This window comes from Salvelinus alpinus, chromosome 28, assembly GCF_045679555.1.
Source record: "Salvelinus alpinus chromosome 28, SLU_Salpinus.1, whole genome shotgun sequence".
In the NCBI taxonomy this organism is placed as follows: Eukaryota; Metazoa; Chordata; class Actinopteri; order Salmoniformes; family Salmonidae; genus Salvelinus; species Salvelinus alpinus.
In genome coordinates, this window is record NC_092113.1 from 18,350,000 (window position 1) to 18,375,617 (window position 25,618).

The window sequence follows — 25,618 nt, forward strand, 5'->3', positions numbered from 1 at the left end:
GCTTTAATTTGGTGTCTTTCATGTGTGATTTCATGAAAGACTGATTTTTATAGTAATATATTTGAATTTGGCGCGCTACATTTTTTATGGCTTTTGGCCAAGCGGGACGCTACCGTCCCACATATCCCAGAGAAGTTAAGGGGACCAAATTTGGTCTCAATGACCAATTACCAAAGGAGATAAACGAATGTCGTAAGAGACTGTATCCGGTACAAAGGCACAAAGGGAGAAGGGTAAGCGTGCCTTTCTCATTGTGGACAAACTCTTTATAGATGGACAGCTATTCCGAGACAGCTCCATAACACCTGTACTAAATTCTACAGGGACTTCAGGTTACGAAAAAAAGAAAGTATGGCAACTGTAAAAAATATCTTAACACTATGAAGTGGATATGAACACACACCTATTCAATTACATGCTCGCTTAAACATACGAACTTATACATACACACACACACACACCTGATCTCGCTCTCTTCTCTCTTTCTCGCTTTTCTCTTCTCTTCTCTCCCTCTCTCTCTATTGTCGAGAACTGTTTTATAATTTAATATGTTTATTGTTTGTCTATCTTTTTTATGTATTTGTCTACAAGTTTATATATGTTTACAACATGCACGGGGAAGATATCAGAATGGGGGCATTGGGGAATAATAACATATTGTACGGAAGACATTTGTACTGTGGTGAAGCCGTCTCCAGAGTAATGCAAGGTCTCGTTCATGATCATGTGAAACGTCAATTGCTGGGATGTGTTTTTCAATGAAGGTAATTTTGATGCAACTATGACAGTGATACAATAAGGATTACAATTATCATCATGAATATTAAGGCTATTCGCACTACATGTTACACACATAGACACTCAACCATGCAAACTGGCAGAGTTATTATTTATTTGGACATCACACATTATAGTCTTACTCTTATACAGACATCGTACACACTCTCACCAAATCACATCCAATATCATACACATCAACCTACTCAGATTTACTACACACATAATATCTTGTCTCAATTTTCTAACATCTGTGGCATTGGCTCACAGGCAAACAGGCAAGGGAATCAAACAAATATTGCTAGAACCTATTTCTTGAATTCTAAATATCAGACATTTGAAAGCTCTAATTTATAATACCTCTGATGGCAGTAACTTTACAAGCACTAATTATGGTCAATTTAGACTGAGAATAGTATCTAGTTATGGTAAGGGTTGAAATAAGTATAGCCAGTTATAATTGTAACAGTTTAGCAGATTATAAAAAAAGAAAATCAGTCTTTACATGGCTAAAAGAAAAGGAACATAACATATGCTGTTTACAGCAAACTCACTCTACATCCTTAGATGAAGTTGTGTGGGAAAATGAATGGGGTGGTGAAATAATTTTCTGTCATGGACAAAGGAACTCAAAACGTGTGATGATATTAATTAACAAACATTTCGATCTGAATGTGCAAATAGTCAGGAATGATTCGCAAGGAAGGTGGATCTTTTTTAATATGAAAGTGGACGAAAATCTATATGGTCCAAATCAGGATGATCCATACTTCTTCAAAAACATTTATACCAATTTATTAAACTTATAGGCAACAAATGATCAAATCATTATGGTAGGAGACTATAACACAGTGTTAAGTACCTCAATGGACTGTAAAGGTCATCACTCTACAAACTATCATCACCGAGCCCTTAAGGAAATCACAAATATTATGGACACATTAGAAATAGTGGATATTTGGAGACTAAAAAAACCCGACCTAGTGAGATATACATGGAGGCGACTAAATCAAGCTAGTCATCTTGACTACATTCTTGTCTCTTTCTCTCTTGCATCAAAGGTTAAAAAAGTTTTAATAGGAGACAGAATGCGATTAGATCATGATATAATTGGCATTCATATAACTCTTTTAGATTTTCCATGTGGACGGGGATATTGGAAATTGAATCCAAGTTTACTGGAGGACAACTTATTTTTAACTAAGACAAAATTATTTATAATTTTCCAGTATAATATAGGTTCAGCAAATGTCCTTATTGTTTGGGATACCTTTAAATGTACCTTCAGAGGTCATTCAATTCAATAGTCATCAATAATAAAAAAGCTGTTCCTGGCTAAAGAGACAAGACTAACAAGGGAAATCCATGAACTAACAGTACAGGTAGATAGCAATAAAAACAATACTACAGAGATACAAAATAAGTTAGAGGAAAAAACTAAATAAATTGTGGAACTTATTTATGATCAATCTAATGTAATCTATTACAAAAATAAAGCAAACTGGATGGAATATGGAGAAAAATGCACACAACATTCTTCCTCAATCTTCAATACAGGAATGCTAACAAAAATAATTTGCAGAAACTCGTTACTGAAGAAGGAGTCATCTATGATTCTCCAAATTCAATTTTATAAGAGGAAGCTAATTATTTTAGGCAGATGTTCTCTTTTCCGTCTCATCCTCTCCCACTGAATGAAGATTAAGGTAAGGAAATCTTTCCAAATAATACAAATAAAAACAAATTAACATATGTACAGAAAGATCAGTCACTAGGCCAAATTACAGATTAATAACTTTTTGAGGCTATTAAATCCTTTCAGTCTGGAAAATCTCCAGGGCTTGATGGCATACTGGTAGAGGTATATCAAGCCTTTTTTTATACACTAAAAGCTCCATTGTTAGATTGTTTTAACTACTCCTATAGAAATGGTAGTCTGCCAGGTACTCAGATGGAAGGTCTGATTTCTCTATTATTAAAACAAGACCCAGATGGCAAATATAAAGACCCAGTCTATCTAAAAAACTGGAGGGCATTTACACTTCAATGTTGTGATGCAAAAACACTAGCGAAATGCATATCACTCAGAATTAAAATGGTTTTACCAGGTATTGTTCATCCTGATCGGACAGGTTTTTTACATGCACGATACATTGGAGATAATATACGACAACTACTAGAAGAAAATAGAACACCATGAAACATCTAAGAAGCCAGGCCTGGTATGTTTAATTTTTTTATTACCCCCTGTTCTCCCCAATTTTGTGGTATCCAATTGTTAGTAATTACTATCTTGTCTCATCGCTACAACTCCCGTACGGGCTCGGGAGAGACGAAGGTCGAAAGCCATGTGTCCTCCGAAACGCAACCCAACCAAGCCGCACTGCTTCTTAACACAGCGCGCCTCCAACCCGGAAGCCAGCCGCACCAATGTGTCGGAGGAAACACCGTGCACCTGGCTCCCTTGATTAGCGTGCACTGCGCCCGGCCCGCCACAGGAGTCGCTGGTGCGCGATGAGACAAGGATATCCCTACCGGCCAAACCCTCCCTAACCCGGACGACTCTAGGCCAATTGTGCATCGCCCCACGGACCTCCCGGTCGCGGCCAGCTGCGACAGAGCCTGGGTGCGGACCCAGAGTCTCTGGTGGCGCAGCTAGCGCTGCGATGCAGTGCCCTAGACCACTGCGCCACCCGGGAGGGCCCAGGCCTGGTATTTATAGCGGATTTTGAAAAGGCATTTGATAAAGTAAGACTGGATTTTATTTATAAATGCCTGGATTTTTTCAATTTCGGTAAATCTCTTATAAAATGAGTAAATATAATGTATAGTAACCCCAGGTATAAAATAGTAAATAACGGCTACTTCTCAGAAAGTTTTGAATTGTCAAGGAGTTAAACAAGGGTGTCTGCTATCACCATATTTATTCGTTATGGCCATCGAAATGCTAGCTATTAAAATCAGATCCAAAAACAACATTAGAGGATTAGAAATCCAAGGCTTAAAAACAAAGGTGTCCATGTATGCCGATGACTCAAGTTTTACATTAAGTCCGCAAGCTAGATCCCTGCAATGTCCCATTGAAGATCTAGATAACTGTTCTATACTCTCTGGACTAAAACCTAATTATGATGTGTACAATATTACGTATTGGCTCTTTAATAAATGCAACTTTTACATTACCCTGCAGTTTATCTATAAAATGTGCTGATGGTGAAGTAGACATAGTTGGTATTCATAATACAAAATATATAAATAAGCTCTCCACAATGAATTTCAATAGAAAACATGTAAAAATAGACAAGATCCTGCAACCATGGAGATGTAAATACCTGTCTATTTATGGAAAAATTGCCCTGATAAACTCCTTAGTCATATCTCAGTTTATTCACTTACTTATGGCGCTGCCTACTCCTGATGATTAGTTTTTTCAAATCATATGAGCAAAAAATACTTCGCTTTATCTGGGACGCTAAAGCAGACAAAATAAAGTGTGCCTCTCTATATAATGAATATGAATTTGGTGGGTTGAGATTATTAAATATAAAAGCAATAAACCTCTCTCTAAAAGCTTCACTTATTCAAAAGTTTTACTTGAACCCTAAATGGTTCTCAAGTAGATTACTAAGAAAAGCTCATCCATTGCTTAAAAATTGCCTTTTTGCCTTTGTACAGATGGCCATGTCTCATTTTCGATTAATTGAAAATTATACTTTTTTCAAAGTATCTCTCTTTTTCAAACAAGCATTGCAGAGCTGGCTACAATTTCAATTTCATCCCCCTGAAAATATAGAACATTTATGGGAAAGATGTTTGAAAAGGGTATTTTGTTCTTAAATGATATTGTAAATTGGAATGGTAGAGTTATGTCCTTCATGGAGTTATCAGAATTGTAGGGGACGGTCTGCTCAATCCAAGAGTACAACCAATTGATTACAGCAATACCCCAAAAATGGAGGAGGCAAGTGGCAACGGGAGGAGGTAGGGAACTGGTCTATCTGACCAATATAAAGGATCAAAACTGGCGGAGAAATAGAAATAGCATAAATAGGAAAGTATACCAGTTTCATTTGAGGACCAGAATGTTGACAACTGTGCCATACAGATTGCTAAATAGTTAGGAAGAGATTTTTGATGTACCGATTCCATGGTACAGGATGTATGAGTTGATACATAAAACAACGCAAGATTCTAGACTTCATGCTTTTCAGCTAAAATTATTATATAGAATTCTTGCCACCAACAAAATGTTGAATATTTGGGGCATAAAATTATCAAAGCTCTGCATATTTTGTTGTGAGGATACAGAATCAATAGACCATTTATTTTGGTATTGCCCTCAGGTAGCCTGTTTCTGGTCTCGGGTTCAGGAATGGCTGAAAACGCATAGCACTGATCTAGAATTGACCCTAGAAATAGTACTGTTAGGAGATCTGGAGAGACCGGGTCAGTCAATTACTAATACTCTTAGAAAAAGTATTTATCTTCAACTCGCAATCTGTGGATTCTATTCGATTAGATAGATTGAAAGTGTACGTTAAACATCACAGCATAGTTGAAAGATATGTGTTGTGTAGAAACCCGAAGAGGGTGGCCAGCAGAGATAGATGGGATGGGCTGAGGGAAGCTGAGGGTTGGGATGTGGAATTGGAGACAAGTGGGAGTGGAGTTGCTCTGCGGGAGATAGAATGACTGTCAAAGATTTTTGTTAAAGTTAAAATAAACCAGAATAAAAAAGTACATGTGAATGACACTAAGGCGCACTGTTTTAACAACGAATGCGAGTTTGCCTGAGGCTGATGCCGTGCAGCTGTTTGTACACATGCATATACACACACTCTCATTCATATAAACACATACAAGAACACACACATACAGTTGAAGTCGGAAGTTTACATACACCTTAGTCAAATACATTTAAACTCAGTTTTTAACAATTCCTGACATTTAATCCAAGTAAAAATTCCCTGTCTTAGGTCAGTTAGGATCACCACTTTATATTAAGAATGTGAAATGTCAGAATAATAGTGTAGAGAAGATTTATTTCAACTTTTATTTATTTTATCACATTCCCATTGACTCAGAAGTTTACATACACTCAATTAGTATATGGTAGCATTGTCTATAAATTGTTTAACTTTGGTCAAACGTTTCGGGTAGCCTTCCACAAGCTTCCCATAATAAGTTGGGTGAATTTGGCCCATTCCTCCTGACAGAGCTGGTGTAACTGAGTCAGGTTTGTAGGCCTCCTTGCTCGCACACGCCTTTTCAGTTCTGCCCACAATTTTTGTGATGGCCACTCCAATATCTTGACTTTGTTGTCCTTAAGCCATTTTGCCACAACTTTGGAAGTATGCTTGGGGTCATTGTCCATTTGGAAGACCCATTTGCGACCAAGCTTTAACTTCCTGACTGATGTCTTGCGATGTTGCTTCAATATATCCACATCATTTTCCTCCCTCATGATGCCATCTATTTGTGAAGGGCACCAGTCCCTCCTGCAGCAAAGCATCCCCACAACATGATGCTGCCACCCCCGTGCTTCACGGTTGGGATGTTGTTATTCGGCTTGCAAGCCTCCCCCTTTTTCCTCCAAACATAAAGATGGTCATTATGGCCAAACAGTTCTATTTTTGTTTCATCAGACCAGAGGACATTTCTCCAAAAAGTACAATCTTTGTCCCCATGTGCAGTTGCAAACCGCAGTCTGGCATTTTTATGGTGGTTTTGGAGCAGTGGCTTCTTCCTTGCTGAGCGGCCTTTCAGGTTATGTCGATATAGTACTCGTTTTACTGTGGATATAGATACTTTGTACCTGTTTCCTCCAGCATCTTCACAAGGTCCTTTGCTGTTGTTCTGGGATTGATTTTCACTTTTCGCACCAAAGTACGTTCATTTCTAGGAGACAGAACGCATCTCCTTCCTGAGCGGTATGACGGCTGCGTGGTCCCATGGTGTTTATACTTGCATACTATTGTTTGTACAGATGAACATGGTACCTTCAGGCGTTTGGAAATTGCTCCCAAGGATGAACCAGACTTGTGGAGGTCTACAATTGTTTTTCTGAGGTCTTGACTGATTTATTTTGATTTTCCCATGATGTCAAGCAAAGAGGCACTGAGTTTGAAGGTAGGCCTTGAAATACATCCACAGGTACACCTCCAATTGACTCAAATTATGTCAATTAGCCTATCAGAAGGGACTAAAGCCATGACATCATTTTCTGGAATTTTACAAGCTGTTTAAAGTCACAGTCAATTTAGTGTATGTAAACTTCTGACCCACTGGAATTGTGATACAGTGAATTATAAGTTAAATAATCTCTCTGTAAACAATTGTTGGAAAAATTACTTGAGTCATGCACAAAATAGATGTCCTAACCGTTTGGCCAAAACTATAGTCTTTTAACAAGAAATTTGTGGAGTGGTTGAAAAACGAGATTTAATGATTCGAACCTAAGTGTATGTAAACTTCCGACTTCAACTGTACATGTAATAGTGCCAGACATTAGAGGTCGACCAATTATGATTTTTCAACGCTGATACCGATTATTGGAGGACCAAAAAAAGCCGATACCGATTAATCGGACGATTATTTATTTGTAATAATGACAATTACAACAATACTGAATGAACACTTATTTTAACTTAATATAATACATCAATAAAATCAATTTAGCCTCAAATAAATAATGAAACATGTTCAATTTGGTTTAAATAATCTAAAAACAAAGTGTTGGGGAAGAAAGTAAAAGTGCAATATGTGCCATGTAAGAAAGCTAATGTTTAAGTTCCTTGCTCAGAACATGAGAACATATGAAAGCTGGTGGTTCCTTTTTACATGAGTCTTCAATATTCCCTGGTAAGAAGTTTTAGGTTGTAGTTATTATAGGAATGATAGGACTATTTCTCTCTATACGATTTGTATTTCATATACCTTTGACTATTGGATGTTCTTATAGGCACTTTAGTATTGCCAGTGTAACAGTATAGCTTCCATCCCTCTCCTCGCTCCTACCTGGGCTCGAACCAGGAACACATCGACAACAGCCACCCTCCAAGCAGCGTTACCCATGCAGAGCAAGGGGAACAACTACTCCAAGTCTCAGAGCGAGTGATGTTTGAAACGCTATTAGCGTGCACCCCGCTAACTAGCTAGCCATTTCACATCGGTTACACCAGCCTAATCTCGGGAGTTGATAGGCTTGAATTCATAAACGCACGAAAGTGCTGTTTGAATGAATGCTTACGAGCCTGCTGGTGGCCACCATCACTCAGTCAGACTGCTCTATCAAATCATATACTTAATTATAACATAATAACACACAGAAATACGAGCCTTAGGTCATTAATATGGTCGAATCCGGAAACTATCATCTCGAAAACAAAACATTTATTCTTTCAGTGAAATACGGAACCGTTCCGTATTTTATCTAACGGGTGGCATCCATCAGTCTAAATATTCCTGTTGCATTGCACAACCTTCAATGTTATGTCATAATTATGTGAAATTCGGGCAAATTAGTACGCAATGAGCCAGGCGGCCCAAACTGTTGCATATACCCTGACTCTGCGTGCAATGAACGCAAGAGAAGTGACACAATTTCACCTGGTTAATATTGCCTGCTAACCTGGATTTCTTTTAGCTAAATATGCAGGTTTAAAAATATATACTTCTGTGTATTGATTTTAAGAAAGGCATTGATGTTTATGGTTAGGTACACGTTGGAGCAACGACAGTCCTTTTTCGCGAATGCGCACTGCATCGATTATATGCAACGCAGGACACGCTAGATAAACTAGTGATATCATCAACCATGTGTAGTTATAACTGGTGATTATGATTGATTGATTGATTATTTTTATAAGATAAGTTAAATGCTAGCTAGCAACTTACCTTGGCTTCTTACTGCATTCGCGTAACAGGCGGGCTCCTCGTGAGGCAGGTGGTTAGAGCGTTGGACTAGTTAACCGTAAGGTTGCAAGATTGAATCCCTGAGCTGACAAGGTAAAAATCTGTCGTTCTGCCACTGAACAAGGCAGTTAACCCACCGTTCCTAGGCCATCATTGAAAATAAGAATGTGTTCTTAAACTTCTTGTCAATAGGGGGGCGCTGTTTTCACTTTGGAAAAAATCGTGCCCAAATTAAACTGCCTCGTACTCTATTCTAGATCGTACAATATGCATATTATTATTACTATTGGATAGAAAACACTCAAGTTTATAAAACTGTTTGAATTATATCTGTGAGTAAAACAGAACTAATTTTGCAGCAAACTTCCAGACAGGAAGTGAAAAATCTGAAAACGAGGCTCTGTTTCAGGGCCTGCCTATTCAATTGCCTAATATTTATCGATATGCATGCACTTCATACGCCTTCCACTAGATGTCAACAGGCAGTGGAAGGTGGAATGGGGTGTCTAGCTTGATCTGAGGTCGAACAAGAGCTCTTGGAATGACGTGTCCAGAATTTCCTTTGTCTACCAAGGCGCGGGAAGCACCTCCATATTGTCTTATGATAAGCGTTCGGTATACACGGCTAATATCTCCGTCTCTGATTTTATTTGATGCATGTGATAATAACATCGTAAAGCAGGTTTTTTCAACCGAGTTCTATCAGTTTATTCAACGTTTATTTGGACTTTTGGAGTTTTCTGTTCTTTGCGTCGAGAGAAACTGGGAACGTCATCAACATTGGCTAGCATTGTGGCACGAATTCGACAGGAGAAAAGGACATTCTAAAACCAAACAACGATTTATTCTCGACCTAGGACTCCTTGTACAAGATTCTGATGGAAGCTCAACAAAAGTAAGAACAATTTATGATGTTATTTCGTATTTCTGTGGAAAATGTTATTCCTATTCTCTGCCGTTTTGGCGGGCGCTGTCTCGCAATAACGCAAGCTGTTTGTTATGGTAAAGTTATTTTAAAAAATCTAACATGGCGGTTGCATTAAGAACCAGTGTATCTTTCATTTGCCATACAACAAGTATTTTTATGTAAAGTTTATGATGAGTTCTTTGGTCAGATTAGGTGAGTGTCCAAAATAGCTCCGGACATTCTGGTGAATCGATGCTACATATTCACAATGTATAACCACGGTTTGCAGCTCTAAATATGCACATTTTCGAACAAAACATAAGTGTATTGTATAACCTGATGTTATAAGACTGTCATCTGATGAAGTTGGTCAAGGTTAGTGATTAATTAAATATCTTTTGCTGGTTTTTGCGAATGCTATCTATGCGGTGAATAAATGCGGTTGTGTGTTTGGCTATTGTGGTAAGCTAATATAATGCTATATTGTGTTTTCGCTGTAAAACACTTAAAAAATCGGAAATATTGGCTGGATTCACAAGATGTTTATCTTTCATTTGCTGTACACCATGTATTTTTCATAAATGTTTTATGATGAGTATTTAGGTATTTCACGTTGCTCTCTGTAATTATTCTGGCTGCTTTGGTGATATTTTTGATGGTAGCTGCAATGTAAAACTATGATTTATACCTCAAATATGCACATTTTCGAACAAAACATACATTTATTGTATAACATGTTATAAGACTGTCATCTGATGAAGTTGTTTCTTGGTTAGTGACTAATTATATCTATATTTGGTCGGTTTTGTGATAGCTACCTATGCGGTAGAAACATGGTGAAAATATGCGGTTGAGTCTTTGGCTATTGTGGTTAGCTAATAGAAATACATATTGTGTTTTCGCTGTAAAACATTTTAAAAATCGGAAATGATGGCTGGATTCACAAGATGTTTATCTTTCATTTGCTGTATTGGACTTGTGATTTCATGATATTTATATGCTATTATTTACTTGTGGCGCTATGCTAGGCTATGCTAGTCAGCTTTTACTGATGAGGATGCTCCCGGATCCGGGATGGGTGTTAAGTAAAGGGTTCTTAACTGACTTGCCTAGTTAAATAAAGGTGTAAAAAAAAAAAATCGGCGTCCAAAATTACCGATTTCCGATTGTTATGAAAACTTGACATCGGCCCTAATTAATCGGCCATTCCGATTAATCGGTCGACCTCTACCAGACATGCACACAAACATATACAGTTGGCATTGCTGTTATGATTTTAGTTGTCCTTGATGTCCTTTGTTTTAATTTTATTAAAAAAGTATTTTTATTTATTTTTGCATTGTTGTTTGCTGTTTTCTTCTGGCTTTTTCTTTTTTCTCTTTAGTTAATTCTCTTGGTTGTTTGTGCATTGGAGGGTTCTTGGGGTGGGGAATGGAATTAATTGTATTTTTTATTTTTTATTTTATTCTTGGGGGGGGATTGTGGGAGGGCTCTCGAATAAAAAAAAGAAGAAAAAAGAAAAAAAGAAAAGTATCAAAATACAGAGAGGTGTTGGTAAAGGTATATTGTCCTGCTAATAGCCCATAATGGGCTATTCTAATTATTTTATTTTGAAATAGTATTTTAGTATATAGTATTTTTATCATTATTTTATTAACGAAAGCATAACGATGCCATTATTAGTTACATTGTTTTAGTTTGAACGTGCAAACTGGCACTAAGAACAGCGGGAACATGTCCCTAGTCAGCGTCATTATTCGTGCAATGCCCCTTATTAAAGTATGTCTCTGTGCTATCCAGTGTGGCAGGGTGGGGGTCCACCCCTCCTCCCCCTTCCTCCTCCTCCCGTCCCCATGGGCTAGGTCCGTCTTTTGCGTGGCTCTGCGGCCCATCCCGTGCCACCTGCCCTCGTGCCTTGAACCTTGCGCGCTTTCAGTGGAAACAGCTGCAGAACCGCAAGGCAGTCCCATTGTGCGCCACTCGGGAGCCATGACCAATATGACCAATATATACTGTCCTGCTAATAACAGGGTTAATAATATATCTGTGCGAATATCCAAGGGGCTTTTATATAATTCTAAATTAATAATAATAATAATCGATTTGTTTAAAAAATAACAAGATTTTGGAGATTATTTAATTTTCAAATAACGTAAAATGAGTGAGAAAAAGGCCATTCTTGAACATGGGGTGAGACATCGTTACTAATTTGTAAATAAAGCCAATTTGTTATATGTATTTCTGTTTTTAGAGGGAGAGAAACCAAAAACCTACAGTAATCTCATGGGTCTCCCAGTCGAGGCCGGTACCGTACGGGTATTGAACCAGCATCTGTAGCAACACAGCCTGTACTGCTATGCAGTGTCTTAGACCGTTGTGCCACTCAGGCACTGTACAACGTGACTGGTCGGGAGTGGGCTACACTACCACAGTAAGAGCAAAATAATCCTACAAATAAAAAATAACAACAGTTTTAGTAAGTAATACTGAAATCGTGCACAATTGTCAGTTTCTACTTAGGTTTATGTCACCCATTCATTGTCAGTTAGAGACACAGTAGGACCCCAAAGCATAATCCATGCTCTAACTCCCCCTTGCGCTGGTCTGGAGCAATTAAGTGGTGACGCAGGGTACCGTACTAAACCACAAATTACCTCTAAATCCTGCAGCATAATCGCAAAACTTTTAGTGGAGAAACCACTGTATATCTGTTTATCTGGTGTCTCCAGTAAGAGTATTTGTCATTACAGTATACTGTATATTACACTTTTAAATAACAGCACATGAGAAACAAAAACACTTTCCTTGCTAACTTCTGTCCTTTACAGTCATCGTCCAACAATACAATGCACAATCGAGAAATACAAAGTGTATGTGATTACGTTCTTCCCCAGATGCATAAATAAATAATTAAACACAGAGGACAGAGAGTAAAAGTGTCATGGAGGAGAGAGGGGGAGGCGTTGGGGGGCAGTGGAGGAGGCAGCCGCGGTAGCGGAGGTCGTGCCACGAGCCGCAGGGACAGTGGCGTCTCCGATCGCCCCTGGCGACCATCACGTTGCCGTGCTCCGGAACAGACAGGCCTGCTCGCACAACAGATGGAACTAATGATGCGCAACAAAAGAGATCATTTCACTGTGGTCCTCTGGAAGCCACAAAGAGCCGGGGTGGAAGTTTGAATGATAGGGCCAGGGGAGTAGCACGGGGTTAGATATGGGCAGCTCTTTTTTCTGGAGGTGCTCGAATGAATAAGGAAGGGCCTTTGATGTTTGTCACAGAAGGCGGCATGCACTGTTAAGTTAAAAAGGCAATTATGAAAAGTGAAAGAGCTGTGAGCCAACCTTCAGTTTCCATTGGGGGTAGCCCACTGGTATGAGTTTTGTTTCACATTTTACAGACTTTGGGGTGTATAAAAGAATACTGAGTCAAACATTGGAGTTTGGAAACTCTTGATAAATGTGATGTGTAACTCTAAATGGTGAAAACAAGAAAATCTACAATGATCTGTAGCTTCCTTTAGAAACGTACATTTGGTAAAGGGGCCTAAGTCACTATTCCTTCTATATTTATTTCCTTGAACTTATCAAATATTGCTTGACAAATAAGCAATCTATTGCAAGTTAATTTACATATCAAATAAAATGTCATTGCAGTTAAAGTCCATTTTTAAAACTACTTTTGGAAAATAAATTATTAAAAGATGGGACATTAGGAAAGGAATAGGCTATCCCTGCCAGTAGCTACATTCTCCTCTGTAATCATGGAAATGGTAGAAATATAGTACTGTACTCTCATCACAACCACATAAATGCCTATATTTGAATACAAATACAACTACCATCAATCATTCCCAGAGGCCCACTGTGGGCGCATTCAGATATCACATTATGACAAAGTTCAAGTCTTGGTTTCGCTAAATCACATGGCTCTGCATACAGTATTTCTCATTATTTCTGTCATTTCAAACGAGCTAAAAAAAAAATATTAGAAAATAAAATGAAGGCTGAAGCAAAATATACTATATATATATGAAGAGTGTCTAGGTTTAAGAAGGCATTCTTATTCACATATTTACACTGCAGAGTAAAAGTTGAAAATAAACCACTCAGTGTCCCAGACTACCAAAAACAAATCAAGTTTGAACTGGAGTCATTTGCATATCCTGAAGGAGAGGATTAGATTTAGAGGTCATCGTAAGTCTTCAAGACCAGACGTCAATGCAATGTTGTTGTTTTTATGTCAAATACATCCAACGGAAGACTATGTAAGGCCCTGCTGTCCTCCCAAGGAATCAGAGCGAGAGAGAGAACTAGGCTCTCTAAATATCTGAATTAAGAGTAGCCAAACACCTAGGGATGGGATTTAACCAGAATGGAGCTGACTGGAGCCCAATCCTTGCCCCATCCTCATACAGAACGTATCACTGGGAAAAGTTCAGCTGCGATGCTGACACAAACAGCGGAGCAAGGCCTGTATTAGAGTCAGGTTAGCAAAGATAACACTATCAGCCTGATCCCCATGGGCACAAAATGCTGGGCCTAGCTGGCAAATAAAGCTACAGTGTCTTGACTCCTTGGCACATTAGCTCTGATTACAATGACCTTCATTATATCAGCTACCCTTATTACAACACGTTGAACGCGCCTCTCCCTAGGGCCAAGCACAGTGGGGGAAAGAATAAGAGAAAGCCGTGAGTTTCAATGGTACGGCTTGTTATGCACTACACAAACTAGAGTGCGCGTTGTAATATACAATGAACATCTACTGTATGAAAACTGTTGAGATTGCTGACCACTCCGTTCACCTGAACAGATTTCCTTGGTCTTCCTGGCCAATCTGTCTCTGAGGTTTAATCTTACTCATTTGCAAGCAATGTGAAATAGGAAAAATAAGCCTCTAAGTTAATGTGTTTTTTTCCACAAGGCTCGGTGTTGGGATCATTACTTTTCATACATTGCAGGTAGATGGCGAGTAAATACCTCACTAAAATAAATAAAAAATATGGCAATGAATACAAATAACAGATATTAAGATATGTGTAAGGTTCTGTATTTATTTTCTTAGTCAACCTTGTGTTCTGTTTCGTTGTGTTCTTGAACGTAGCCCTGTTTCTTTGTGTTCTTGAATGTAGCGCTGTCTTTCATTTTCGTTCATTGATTTCACCTGTGTTAGTTACTCACCTGGTCTCATCAGCTCCTTATTTAGTTCAGTTCATTCTGTTTATGCCTTTGTCAGGTATTGTTCGTTTTGACTCTACTAAGCCTTTTCCTAGCTCGTTTGTGAGAACCAGTTATAGCCTTCAGTCCTAGTTTTGATTCACCTGCCTGTTTGCCTACCTGTGTATGACCATTGCCTGCGACCACAATTCCTGCCTTCTGCGAAGGCGAAATAAACACCTACCGCACTCTGCGCGTGAATCTACACCTTTTTCTCCCTGTGTATTTGTTACAATATGGATATACAGTACCAGTCAAAAGTTTGGACACACCTTCTCATTCCAAGGATTTTTCTTTATTTTTACTATTTTCTACATTTTAGAATAATAGTGAAGACATCAAAACTGTTTCCCTTTCATTTGGGACCATGTTAGGTCTACTGATCTACAACATTTTCATAGAAGTAGCCTATACCGTGTGCAAGTGACGCGTTCCTACGTCATACTGTACTTCCGTGTTCATGTCCCTGGTCATTTCAATTGGCTTGACAACTATATCATAAAATTCATGAAAACGTGGTCATATGAAAGATATTATATTCGTGTTTGTGGATGAATTTACTTCTGGCAGATGTCTACAAAATTAAAATACTACAAGGCCGATTGTGTCTCATGTAGCTAGCCAGGCAGTTCGGCTCGGGCAGCAGTTCGGCTCAGCAAGGGAAAGACAAGTCATTTAGCTTACTCAGTGAATTAACAAAATGTTTTGTGACAATCAGCTTTGAAATTAGCATATTTGGCATTACTATCACAAATATTGAACCTACATTGCTTTGTAAAGTGCTGGACCCCAGTTTGGACATTGTTTTGCCTAACAGTAAATTAATTATCACTTACAAAGTTCCTACATTTCGTGTGGCATTATTAAAGTGTGCTAAATGTATATGCAGCATTAGTGGGTAGCTAGCAAGCAGCCCAGAGGATCCTCAATGACAGGCTAACTAGCAATGAGTGGCACCGGTTTGCAGGGTTTTACAAGTGCACTCGCGCTATGAAAGGGAAATCGACTGCACCGATACTCAAGGGCTGATAGCCTATGGACTAAGAAAGGCTAATACCGGCCATAAATATCGGCATGACCGATTATCGGTAGTTCTCTAATGTTTATCTTTATGCATTTTTCTAACAAATCCTCTTTTGAGCATGCATGCTGTGCTACATAATAAATAATGTCACTGCATAACTGCTGAAGTATTCTGGGGTGTACGTAACTGCAGTTCGCTGGCAATGTCTCTAAGAGAGGTGCTGGACCTGAGCACTCAGAGACTGGGGACGCCCCACCACTGCTTAATATACAGCACGCTTATTAACCTCAATTTCCTGCCCAATCCCCCCTCCACAGGCTACATGGTTAGCCTGAACAAGCTCTTGGCATAAGTTACCCGTTTGGTGGAGCCTCTCATTTGGGGCTGAACACTCAGTGTGCAGGGGATTCTCTCCCACAGCCCAGCTCATCCCACCTAGAAGCCCCCCCCCCGCTGGGCTTCTCACCCTCCCTCTCTCCTGGCAGGTGACTCGAAAGACAGACATTACCCACAGAGACCTGCCTTTCCCTATTCACTTAGTACAGCTAACAGACCACAAAACAGGATGAGTTGAACAGTAGGGGTTCAGGAGACCATCCCTGCACCCAGTAGGGTGCCATTGTGTTTGTTTTGTGCCGAGGTGAAGAGGGGGTGGGCAAATCAGCTTGTTTAGGATTACGAGTGAATCAGGAGAATGTAAGCTTCACCAGAAATGACTCGATGGCAAATTTGAATCTTAACACCTGTAGGAAAAGTGTCAAAACCAACAAAGGCACGACCATATTATCCTTCATGACTTCTCATTCACGAAGCCAATAAAGAGTCAAATGATTGAAGTAGAATAGGGCATACCGTAGCAATATAGCCAAGAGTGCACTTAACAAAATCTGAGTTTAAACCATGTCAATCCCTGATGACTATATGTTAAAAAAGCAAATAAAATTGTAACTTAATTATGGATTTATAATGAGCCACTGCACCACTGCCAAAAGCAAGTCCCATACCAAGGCAAACAGGCACCTGCTGAATGCTCCCTGCTCATGGGCTTTCATAGCTTAATTAATCTAGGCCTTGGGGTATCATGACTCGTGTGTGCTACTTGCGTACATGTTTGAGACAATTAAGTTGTTTCAAGAAGCAGAGGTGCAACTTCAACACCGAGCACAGACACCGATATTGTACTATACAAGAGCTTTAATGTGTTGCATAAAAAAGAGGCAATAAAAACATACTCGATCCAAATCACTCATAAAAAAAGTGTCTATTCATTGAAATGTTGCATTTCCCAACCCACTTAAATGAATAATCCACTCAAAATCTATATTTTGGTATTTTTTTCATTAGTTCATTGTTGATACATTGATACAATGTTTTGCATGTCAGCAATCAAGTTTTCACGATATAGGACTTCAAAAAGCAAATTGTAACTTGCCAAAACGCACCATCATGATAAGTGACAAATTACAATTTGCTATTTGAAAGTCCTATATCTTGAAAACTTGATTGCTGATATGCAAAACATCTATGGAACTGTATCACAGTGGACTAATGAAAAAAATACCAAAAGATAGTTTTTGAGTGGATTATTCCTTTAAGTATCTTACTCAATGATTAGTCTCCATAGCTTGCAATATCACAAAGCAGGCCCATGTTTAAGTAGACATAGCCAGGTCAATTCAGACACTTTAATGATACTCCATCTGTGCATAGCACTTAATACATGTTACTTACCTAAAATTATATTCTTTAAAGATGTGTAACACTGTATGCTATATTGAAGTGGATTCAAATGACTATAGTATGGTTGCAAAATCTAACATGCAGTGTTGACTTACCTTGACACCAGTGAGGGCAAGACTCTCTTGAGAGCAGCACTGTAGATAACATTCAATGACAATCCCATATACAGTGCCTTCAGAAAGTATGTTACAAAGTGGGATTAAAATAGATTTTTATAACGATCCACAAAATCCTCTGTAATGTCAAAGTGGATGAAATATTCTAACATTTGTAAAATAAAACAATAATATATCTTAGTTAGATAAGTATTCAACCCCCTGAGTCAATACATGTTAGAATCACCTTTGGCAGCAATTACAGCTGTGAGTATCTCTGGGTAAACAACTCCAGTGTAGATTTGGTCTTATGTTTTAGGTTATTGTCCTGCTGAAAGGTGAATTCATCTCCCAGTGTCTGGTGAAAAGCAGACAAAACCAGGTTTTCTTCTAGGATTTTGCCTGTGCTTAGCTCCATTATGTTTATTTTTTATTACAAGCAAACCCATAACATGATGCAGCCACCACTATGCTTGAAAATATGGAGAGTGGTACTCAGTAATTGGTTGTATTAGATTTGCCCCAAACATATCACTTTGTATTCAGGACAAAAATGTAATTGATTTGTCAAATGTTTTGCCCTGTATTCTATACAGGCTTACTTCTTTTCACTCTGTCAATTACATTAGTATTGTGAAGTAACTACAATGTTGTTGATCCATTCTTAGTTTTCTCCTATCACAGTCATTAAACTCTGTAACTGTTTTAAAGTAACCATTGACCTCATGATGAAATCCCTGAGCGGTTTCCTTTCTCTCCGGCAACTGAGTTAGGAACTGTATTTTTGTAGTGACTGGGTGTAATGATACACTATCCAAAGTGTAATTAATAACTTCACCATGCTCAAAGGTATATTCAATGTCTGCTTTTTTATTTTTACCCATCTACCAATAAGCGCCCTTCTTTGCGAGGCACAGGACTGAGGGACCTTACAGATAATTGCATGTGTGGAGTACAGAGATGAGGTAGTCATTCAAAAATCATGTTAAACACTATTATTGCACACAGAGAGAGTCCATGCAACATATTATGTGACTTGTTAAACACATTTTTACTCCTGAATGTATTTAGGCTTGCCATAACAAAGGGGTTGAATACTTATTGACTCAAGACATTTCAGATTTGAATTTGTTATTAATTTGTAAACATTTCTAAAAACATAATTTCACTTTGACATTATGAGGTATTGTGTGTAGGCCAGTGACAAAACATCTACATTTAATCCATTTTAAATTCAGGCTGTAACACAACAAAATGGTGTGAAAACTTTCTGAAGGCAGTGTAGCATGCAAAAATGTTAAATTACTGTAGAGGAGAAATAAGACTCACATGTCAGTTGGGCAGCACCTCTGTCTGAACTCCAGCCTACCGTTGAGCTACAGTCTGGACTCTGCTCATGGCTGCTCGATGGGCAATCATTTGGCAGCTGGATCCTATAGGGATACAAGAGAGAGTTGTATATCAACTGAGTTATTTGCGACTTCTTTACACATTACGGTACAATTCATTTCGTATACTAGAGGTGCCTAATATGCACATACACTGAGTGTACAAAACATTAAGGACACCTGCTCTTTCCATGGCATAGACTGACCAGGTGAATCCTGGTGAAAGCTATAATCCCTTATTGATGTCACTTGTTAAATCCACAAATCAGGGAAGATGAAGGGGAGGAGACAGGTTAAATAAGTATTTTTAAGCCTTGAGACAACTGAGACACAGATTGTGTATGTGTGCCTCTCAGAGGGTGAATAAGCTAAATATTTATGCCTTTAAACCGGGTATAGTAATATGTGCCAGGTACGCCGGTTTGTGTCAAGAACTGCAATGGTGCTGGATTATTCATGCTTAACATATTCCTGTGTGTATCAAGAATGGTCCACCACCCAAAGGACATCGAGCCAACTTGACAACTTTGGGAAGCATTGGAGTCAACATGGGCCAGCATCCTTGTGGAACGCTTTCGACACCTTGTAGAGTCCATGCCCCGACGAATTAAGACTGATCTGAGGGCAAAAGGGGGGTTGCAACTAGGGTTGCACATTTTGGGGATATTTCAGAGGTGGAAACTTTCCGTGGAAATTAACGGGAATATATGGGAATTAATGGAAATATATGAAAATGAATATTAATACCATTTAAATGTAGATGTTTTTGCATTGGATATATTTACCATATCATATGGAGACAGAAACATAAACCTTTTAACTTATCATAAATAGAAATAATTGCACAGGATTAAATCCTTCCAATAGAAAAAAAAACTATTTAGTTACTAATTGAACTTTATTTAAATGAGTAGACTCTCACATGGGATGATTTCACTGAACAACAAAAGAAAATGAATACTGAATGATCCCCAATAATCCATCGCATCTCCCAAAAACATTTTCAACATAAAATGATAGTCTAGAAACTAAAGCTTTGGTTGTCTTCCTCTCAGGCTTCCATGTCTGCTCCCTGGACCTCCTCAATGTCCACCTCTTGAACATCAGACTCTGAGGCCTCATCTTCACTGTCTCTTTCCAACCTTGTTGAGGATGGCTCGTTGTCAGGCTCAAAAAGTCTCAAATTTGTCTGGATGGCTACCAATTTTTCAAACCTTGTATTGGTCAGCCTGTTGCGTGCTTTGGTGTGTGTGTTCCCAAACAAGGACCAGTTGCGCTCTGAGGCGGCTGATGTTGGTGGGATTTGGAGGATGATGTAGGCAACAAGGGAAAGGGCTTCAAATCCACAAAGTCCCTTCCACCAGATGGCTGATGAGATATGTTGGCACGACTGCCATATTGCATCTCCATCCCAAAGCCCTTGCTTGGAAGTGTACTTTGCCAGATTGCCAAGAACCTTGCCCTGATCCAAGCTAAGGTGGTGAGACACGGTAGTGATGACACCATAGGCCTTGTTGATCTCTGCACCAGACAGGATGCTCTTGCCAACATACTTGGGGTCCAACATGTACACTGCGGCGTGTATGGGCTTCAGGCAGAAGTCTTCACGCTTTTTGATGTATTTCAGAACTGCAGTTTCCTCTGCTTAGAGCAACAGTGAAGTGGGCAGGGCAGTACAGATTTCTTCTCTTACATCTGCAAGCAGAGTCTGAACATCAGACAGGATGGATTTGTCTCCCTCAATCCGTGCAATGGCTACTGCTATAGGTTTCAGGAGTTTCAGGCTGCTTACCACTCTCTCCAAAAAGACATTACAGTCTGCTGATATGGGGCTCTCCATATCAGCAGACTGTGATATGGCCATTTCTTGGAGAGACTCCTTCCCCTCCAGGAAACTGTCAAACATGATGACAACACCACCCCAACGGGTGTTGCTGGGCAGCTTCAATGTGGTGCTCATATTCTTCTCACTTTGCTTAGTGAGGTAGATTGCTGCTATAACTTGATGACCCTTCACATACCTAACCATTTCCTTGGCACTCTTGTAGAGTCTATCCATTGTTTTCAGTGCCATGATGTCCTTGAGGAGAAGATTCAATGCATGAGCAGCACAGCCAAGGGGTGTGATGTGAGGGTAGGACCTCTCCACTTTAGACCAAGCAGCCTTCAAGTTCGCACTATTGTCTGTCACCAGTGCAAATACCTTCTGTGGTCCAAGGTCATTGATGACTGCCTTCAGCTCATCTGCAATGTAGAGACCGGTGTGTGTGTTGTTCCTTGTGTCTGTGCTCTTGTAGAATACTGGTTTTAGGGGTGGAGATGATGTAGTCAATTATTCCTTGCCCATGAACATTCGACCACCCATCAGAGATGATTGCAATACAGTCTGCTTTCTCTAGGATTTGCTTGACCTTCACTTGAAGGGGCTTTCGATCCCAGGCTCGATACTGGGGTTCGATCCCAGGCTGGGTCACAACATGCCGTGACCGGGAGTCCGATTGGGCGGCGCACAATTGGCCCAGCGTTGTCCGGGTTAGGGGAGGGTTTAGCCAGGAGGGCTTTACTTGGCTCATCACGCTCTAGTGACTCCTTGTGGCGGGCCGGGCGCCTGCAGGTTGACCTCGGTCGTCGGTTGAACAGTGTTTCCTCCGACACATTGGTGCAGCTGGCTTCCGGGTTAAGCAAGCGGTTGTTAAGAAGTGCGGCTTGGTGGATCATGTTTCTAATCTGTCTGAATAAAAGCTAAAATTCCCTAAAAAATACATATTTAAATAATTTAGTAAATTCTCCAGTATCTTGTCATTGTTTTCGGTTGAGACACAGTGATATATAAAAGGACAAAAAACGCTCAGTGTTTAATGACCATTCGTTCAATGGCAAAATGAGAATTACAGAAGCTACAGGCTGTGGAAACCACCCACTTCTGAATCACAAAACTAAGAGGTATCGTTCTCCTAAAAATACCTAATTTGTGTAGTGGCACATTCCACTATGGGGTCATTCCGCTCCAGCCATTACCACGAGCCCGTCCTCCCCAATAAAGGTGCCACCAACCTCCTGTGGTTGAGGCACCTTTTAAAAAAGGAGAAATAATTGAAATATTCTTCAATACTGTATCTTTAAGAAATGTTCTGTATTTTACAACTTAATGTTAGATGGTTTCTTACCCTGAAAGTACAGTACCAGTCAAAAGTTTGGACACACCTACTCATTCCAAGGTTTTTCTTTATTTCTACTATTTTCTACATTGTAGAATAATAGTGAAGACATCAAAACTATGAAATAACACATGTGGAATCATGAAGTAACCAAAAAAGTGTTAAACAAATCAAATTAAATTAAAGTAGCCACCCTTTGCCTTGATGACAGCTTTGCACAAGCTTGGCATTCTCTCAACCAGCTTCATGCATTTCAATTAACAGGTGTGCCTTGTTAAAAGTTAATTTGTGGAATTTCTTTCCTTCTTAATGTGTTTGAGCCAATCAGTTGTGTTGTGACAAGGTAGGGGTGGTATACAGAAGATAGTCCTATTTGGTAAAATACCATATTATGGCAAGAACAGCTCAAATAAGCAAAGAGAAATGACAGACCATCATTACTTTAAGACATGAAGGTCAGTCAATACGGAAAATTTTAAGAACTTTGAACGTTTCTTCAAGTGCAGTCGCAAAAACTATCAAGCGCCCTGATTAAACTGGCTCTCATGAGGACCGCCACAGGAAAGGAAGACCCAGAGTTACCTCTGCTGCAGAGGATAAGCAAATGTGTTGCTACTGCTCTCAATAACATTGCTGCCCTGAATTTATCAGGCGCTAGGTCAGTGGGAAAAAGTTGTGATGGAATACTTTCTGGAGGACGATCGTGCCATGCTGACACTCTCGGACTCTGAAAATGAATCAGACGATGAGGAAATCCCTGATTTAGGTAAAAAAAACATTTTAATTGAAGAAGACATTGTAGAGTCTTCTGAAGACAGTGATGGGGAAGAAACAGCGATCAACAGTGTTGTCACGGAAGAAGTTGACTGAGTTTTGAAATCAGTGGAATTCAACGGGCCAAGAAAGCTGTACAAACTAAAACGGAAACGACACAGGACATCTTAATATATAAAAGGGGTTGCGGTCTGCCGTGAAGCTTTCATCCATGTATATGGGTAAGAGTCTAGCTACAGATTCAGATATTATACGTTTCTAATTTTGTAAGAAAGTTGTTTTCATTGCAAGTTAAAGCTTGCTGTTAGCTAGCCAGCTGGTATTCGATGGCTGGCTTGCTAGCTAACATTGAACCTATTTGGTTAACGTTAGCTAGCTATGAAAATCGGTTTGTATTGCTAGTTAAAGCTTGCTGTTAGCTAGCCAGCTGAAGTTCGTTGGCTGACTTGCTAGCTAACATTGAACCTGTATGGTTAACTTTATCTAGCTTTGGCAATCGGTTTGTATTGCTAGTAACGTTACTCTATGGATTGGGATTAATTTTTTAGCTAGCTAGCTAATGTTAACGTGACATTTCTAAACAAAAGACCCCAAGTTAAAGCTTGCTGTTAGCTAGCTAACGTTAGCTGAGGTTAGATGATTGGCATGCTAGCTAACATTAACTTACATGTATGAAGTGTGTGTCATGTTAGTGATGTTTTCTCAGAATGCCATTTCGCATTGCTAGTTATAGCCTAATGTTAGCTAGCTAACTAGCTAACATTGAACCTATTTGGTTAACTTTAGCTAGCTATGACAATTGATTTGTATTACTAGTTAAAGCTTGCTGTTTGCTAGCCAGCTGACGTTAGATGGCTGGCTAGCTAGCTAACATTACATGTATGAACTGTGTGTAGCGATGTTCTCAGAATACCATTTTGCATCTATTGTATAATAATGCTAAAATATTTGTATCTGGAATTTGTCTTTCAGCATCAGTAGAACACGTCTGACTCTCCTCCACCAGTCATACAAGGAGAATGGTCTAATGCCTCCCATTAAAAAGAGAGCTGGCCCAAGCAAGCAAAGACAGCAGCGCAGTCATCAACTACATGCACCATTTCTTCACCAACTACGGAGCTTGGGGAAACACGTGTGGACCTGAATTGTGATAACTGCAGTGGCCAAAACAAGAAAAAGTTTGTGCTCTGGTATTACCATGCACTGGCGGACCATGGTCTGGACTAGAGGTCGACCGATTATGATTTTTCAACGCCGATACCGATACCGATTATTGGAGGACCAAAAAAGCCGATACCGATTAAATCGGACGATTTTTTTAATATAATACATCAATAAAATCAATTTAGCCTCAAATAAATAATGAAACATGTTCAATTTGGTTTAAATAATCTAAAAACAAAGTGTTGGAGAAGAAAGTAAAAGTGCAATATGTGCCATGTAAGAAAGCTAACGTTTAAGTTCCTTGCTCAGAACATGAGAACATATGAAAGCTGGTGGTTCCTTTTAACATGAGTCTTCAATATTCCCAGGTAAGAAGTTTAAGGTTGTAGTTATTATAGGAATTATAGGACTATTTCTCTCTATACAATTTGTATTTCATATACCTTTGACTATTGGATGTTCTTATAGGCACTTTAGTATTGCCAGTGTAACAGTATAGTTTCCATCCCTCTCCTCGCTCCTACCTGGGCTCGAACCAGGAACACATCGACAACAGCCACCCTCGAAGCAGCGTTACCCATGCAGAGCAAGGGGAACAACTACTCCAAGTCTCAGAGCGAGTGACGTTTTAAACGCTATTAGTGCGCACCCCGCTAACTAGCTAGCCATTTCACATCGGTTACACCAGCCTAATCTCAGGAGTTGATAGGCTTGAAGTCATAAACAGCGCAATGCTTGAAGCACAGCGACGAGCTGCTGGCAAAACGCACTAAAGTGCTGTTTGAATGAATGCTTACGAGCATGCTGGTGCCTACCACAGCTCAGTCAGACTGCTCTATCAAATCATAGACTTAATTATAACATAATAACACACAGAAATACGAGCCTTAGGTCATTAATATGGTCGAATCTGGAAACTATCATCTTGAAAACAAAACGTTTATTCTTTCAGTGAAATACGGAACCGTCTAAATATTCCTGTTACATTGCACAACCTTCAATGTTATGTCATAATTACGTAAAATTCTGGCAAATTAGTTTGCAACGAGCCAGGCGGCCCAAACTGTTGCATATACCCTGACTGCGTGCAATGAACGCAAGAGAAGTGACACAATTTCACCTGGTTAATACTGCCTGCTAACCTGGATTTCTTTTAGCTAAATATGCAGGTTTAAAAATATATACTTCTGTGTATTGCAAGAGAAGTGACACCATTTTTCCTAGTTAAAAGAAATTCATGTTTGCAGGCAATATTAACTAAATATGCAGGTTTAAAAATATATACTTGTGTATTGATTTTAAGACAGGCATTGATGTTTATGGTTAGGTAGACGTTGGAGCAACGACAGTCCTTTTTCGCAAATGCGCACAGCATCGATTATATGCAACGCAGGACACGCTAGATAAACTAGTGATATCATCAACCATGTGTAGTTATAACTAGTGATTATGATTGATTGA

General features: G+C 39.3%; 1 protein-coding gene across 1 annotated transcript in view; it reads right to left on the reverse strand.

Annotated features, from left to right (window-relative positions):
- casz1 (castor zinc finger 1) overlaps positions 1-25,618 on the reverse strand; it is a 257,144-nt gene that overhangs the window by 171,869 nt on the left and 59,657 nt on the right. The window contains exon 3 of the mRNA XM_071371977.1: positions 19,003-19,106. The gene's annotated coding sequence lies outside the window, so the exon portion shown is untranslated. The remainder of the gene's footprint in view (positions 1-19,002; positions 19,107-25,618) is intronic.